Genomic DNA, 4,889 nt, shown 5'->3' on the forward strand with positions numbered 1-4,889 from the left:
TTAAATAGGGATACAGGTGGACCCATTGCAACAATGAGATGTACAAGTCGTTATGTTGAAAAATGAACTTTACAACTTTGGTGGAGGGGAGGAAGAGGATTGGGTGAGAGAGTCGGGGGAGGATGGGATGGGAAGGGGAAACAAAGGCGGAGGCTACAATGCTTGATAAGAAATGTACCATTATCTTGCCCATGTAATTGTGACCCTTCTGTACAGTATTTTCACAATAAAAAAAGAATAACAGCCACAAAAGTATATGTAGTTCATATGCAGTCACAGCTCTGGACATGAACTTAAATTCTTTTAAAAAATCCCACTGGGTTCAACAATAATATACAATAATGCTATATAAAATTTTGGAAGCATATGGCCACCATTAGGCCTACATTAATTGTCTAGAATTTAGAGAACTGAAAGTAAAATGCTTGTGGGAATGGAGCATTGAAGAAAAGATTAACAGAGAAGTCTCTATCAATTTGACATAGGTAGGACTAATTTGAGGGACTTAAATAATTGGCCATATGGGTGAAAAGCATTCAAGTCAAAGGCAAGTGAAAGACAGAAACAGTCTCAGCGTGCAAGTTGCAGTCATTGTAAAGTATGTCTTCCTTGTGTAGAATTCCAATTTCATGTCTTGGATGGGTTAGTTGAGTAGGAAACCCTCAATAAAAGAGAGAAATATGGTTTTAAGGAGAATAGGTAAGTAGAGAGTAGATAAAATATTGGAACAGATTGTAGCATTTGTGTAGACTATTAAAATTTCCCCTAATTTCTTTTAGTGGATTTTTTGTTAAGATATGGTATTACATATAATCCTTAGATAAAATAGGGACAACTGTTTGTAGAATATCACTGGTTGTTTTATTTGTCCTTGAAAAGTGTTACATAAGTGCTTGATTTTGTTGAGAGCAGTGTGTATTGCACATTGTTTAAAAATCTTATGTTTAAAGGAGCCTAAGAAATAGAATGAGGGTTAGCCACAAGGCTGCCAAGTCTAAGACCGTGTCTCACATGCTATGATTCTTTGGTTTCTCTACTTTAGGCAAGTCATCAAAGGTGATGACAGAGGTTGAACTGGAGAGAAAAAAATAATTGACATAAAGAACTAAAATTGTTCAAAGGCTGATGATAACAGCATGCAGGAAGGGTGAGTATATGATTATGTGAGTTTTCTAGGGTCCATGTTTACATACTTGCTGTTAGTCCTCTGTGACTTGTTTCTAATTGAAAGCCTTTTGGATAACAGCCTTGTCTTTTATGGCTAGTTGGCAGCTAGCCTTGTGAACAACTTCCAGTGTCTCATTCGATCCTGATTTCTCTATTCAAACCTCATCAGCAAGGGGCTGGCTTGGACTGGGCTTGAGTTTACTCTCCATCTTTTTGGACGGAAGTGCTTTTCTACTTCTGCATGGAAACAGTTCTCCTTTTAGGAGTTCTCACTTACCTTGGTATCATTGAGGCCCTCCATTCAGAGTAGCATATTCTCACCCAACTTTGCAGCATATTTTCCTTACTTCTGAGTTATTCTACTTGCAAATTCATCTAGCCATTTCCTATAGAAACAGGTGTTCATAATAATCAAATGCAGAAGGATGCCAAAGTTAGAATACCTTAAAAGAATTTAAACTCATAGCTCATTTTCAGACAATTGATTTAATAGAATGTTAAGTTTCCTTTGGGTAGTCAAATAACTGGAGTAAAATCCAGTATTATGCAGACATTTATCATAAAATATACCAACCATCAAATTAAGTCCTTGAATAATAACAGCAGCATACTATAATACCCCGTAGTGACATGATTAAATTATGGTCATCCAATTTTTCCTGATACAAAAATGAAAATGGGCCTTATCCACAGAGTGGAAAACTGAATAAATGATTATAATCATTAATAAGACAGCCGAGCATTCATCTTCATGGACTTTTATTAAATAGGAACTAATTATGAACATTATTAATGCTACTGTGGCAAAACCCAAAACCAAACCCAAACAAAAATCATTCCAAGAAAGAGACAGGGGTCACACTTGTATTTAGAGAAACTTGTAGCTTCATGCAGGCAGTGTCTATATGCTTCTTCCTGACAATCACAGAAGTATCACTGGGAGTAAGTCCAGAACATACCCCTAGGATCCCCGACAAGAGACAGCTTTGTTTATATACCATGTGCTTCGACATAGAAACAAACTCAAGATTTATTGATATTTGTGTGTAGAGGAGCATGAGACAGAGACAGAGAGAGAAAGACATCATGAGAAACAGAGAGAACGTAACTCATTGCAATAAAAAGGACATAGTGCAAATGACTTTAGAGCTAAAGTTTCTGAAGGTTTCTCTAGATCTTAATAATGGGATTACTGCTGTTATTAAGTCACTTTAAACTGTCTATGGATCATTGATAGACTTGGGACAATTCTGTTCATAGAGTTCTTGGTCTATACTATCCCAGAGCTGTTAGCATATTATAAAAAACCAGTGTGGTTTGCTAATTACTACTTCCCTATTTGTAGCACCCTTTTTTAGTTCCATAAAGCAGGCCCAAGCATGTTGTGGACCCACAAATCTCACTTGCAGCTAAAACTGTGACATCAGCTCTACTCTCTGGCGTGGGTGGGAATTAGGTCATGAGGAGAATTAATTCCAAACCCAGGGCTCCAAGGTAAGCCTCAGCTGCTCGTAGAGCTCTTGACTTACTGCGGCCTTAATAATGTTTAACTTAGACACGTTCACCCATTCTTTACCTCTGGATTCCTTCTTGGACTCCTACTTTGTAATGTCAATGCCTTACAGCTAGATCCAGGCAGTTGAATAGGTTGGGCTTCTATTTGTTACAGAAAAGAGACACACTGGAGGAAACCACGGGGTGTTTTAGTTAGAAGACATCACAAAGATTTTCTTAACAGGATTTGGCCATTGGTCTGTTGATGTGGTGGATGTGTAGAGACAGGTTTTCATTCTAAATTGGATGTGGTCATAAAATGGTGGCAATTTTGTATGAGGGCAGAGTAATAAAGAAGCAGTAAGTCATTTGGGCCAAGAAAGGAAGCGTTAGATGCTGTGTGATTGGCAGAATAACCCTGGTTTCTTTCGTACTACACAAAGTGATGAAGTAGACTTGTGCATTATTATGGTCTCAGAGTAACCTTGGCTGATGTTTGTATTCTGTGAGAATATTTGTATTCCAGGAAAGGATAGCATAACCTGGGATTGGGAGTGTGGTTTTTCTACGCCATGCTGACATTCCTCTTTTCCTGGAACTATCGTGATAGTTCTAGTTTATTTCTAAAACAAAAATACTGCCGCCATGGCACTGATATACTGACATACAGAGCCTACTCCTAGGCCCCTGTCTAGGTGTTCTCTCTTGCTGAGAGATGGGTGGGGCTGTTTTTTGGCCGCTGTTAGTGTGCTACTGAGAATCAGAGAAACTTCTGAAGACGACCTCACACCACAGCGTGCTGAACCCATGTGCGCTGCCAAGCATCCTCCACATCATTGATCAACGTTCACTGTTATCACTTCTTGCTTCTCATTGAGCCTTTTCTGACAACTCCAGGATGCATCAGTGAACCCACTAGGCCAGCTTGTGCTGCTGGAGTATTTGTAACTTCCTATGACTAGGAAACACTTCCCACCACCTTCACCTTCACCTTTTTGTTTTTTTGGGTCGGGGGCGGGGGAGAGGGTTTTCATCACTGCAAAAGACCTTGTCTTTGCTAGGCTGGACCTCTTCTACTACTTGTACTACTTGAGCCACACCTACCAGTCTTGCTCTTTGCTGGTTATTTTGGAGATGGCGGCAAGTAATTTTTTTTTTTTTTTGCTCAAACTAGCTTTAAACCACAATCTTCCAGATTTTAGCCTTCAGAATAGGCAGGATTATAGGTATAAACCACTGGTACCTGGCCAGAATGTCCCTTTTCAGCCCTTGACCTTTGTCTACTGGCTCATGCCGGGCTCTCCTTCTGTGTGTATCACATCCAAGCAAGACACTGATGTTAAGTCAAAATGTATCTCACTTTCTTAACTTCCTTGTTGTTACATGGTTAACTTTCAACTTTGTTGCTGATTCCATGCTTGCGGAAGGCAACTATCAGAGTGCAGTAATGCAAAACCCTTGTCTTTGTTTAGGAAGATTGGGATGTTAAAAACAGGTGTTGGATATATTTTAAAAAGAAATCTGTAGAGTGGGCATGGGGTAGATATGAGAGGAAATGGACATAGATAAGTTAACGGTAGAAAAACTTCCAATGTAGAATGAGACATGTAGGAGAATAATAAGCTTTAGAGTTGTCTAATCATTTTAACCTAATTTTCAGCCCAAGGCAGTTTTTTTTCCTGTTTCTTTGATATAATTACACAGTCACCTAGGAATTTTGGATGGTAATATGCTAAGGCATGTTAATCAGATAAACAATAAAGGGGGAGGACATATAAAATAGGAAGGATTTGAAGTAATATTAGAATAACCTTTTCAAAGGGAAAAAAGATGTAAATGTTTTGTGTAGCTGTAAAAAGAAACTTTAAATGAAAACCACCAAGAACAACCCTCCCCCCCCACCCCGCCCCCAACCACCACAAACCTAAGTACAGAGACCCGTGCAAGGTTGCTTGAGACCTCGGGGCAGAATGTGGGAGATGGGAATGTAGATTATTTTCACCCTCTATCCAGCAGACCATGATGTCTCTGTAGCAGTCTACCTGCAGGCAAAAGTCATCATGTAGCCGAGTTAGCACTGTGCTTACTGCAGAGACTTAAGATAGCAAAATCCCCATTTCCGGAGAAAGATTTATAACCTTAATGAATCTGAGTAGTCATTTTTTCATAAGTACATAAATATGACTAGTGTGGTGAAGCAGAATTAAGTCTTGGTAGCTACCCCACAA

The sequence above is a fragment of the Dipodomys ordii genome, unplaced genomic scaffold (genome assembly GCF_000151885.1).
Source record: "Dipodomys ordii isolate 6190 unplaced genomic scaffold, Dord_2.0 Scaffold136, whole genome shotgun sequence".
Lineage (NCBI taxonomy): Eukaryota > Metazoa > Chordata > Mammalia > Rodentia > Heteromyidae > Dipodomys > Dipodomys ordii.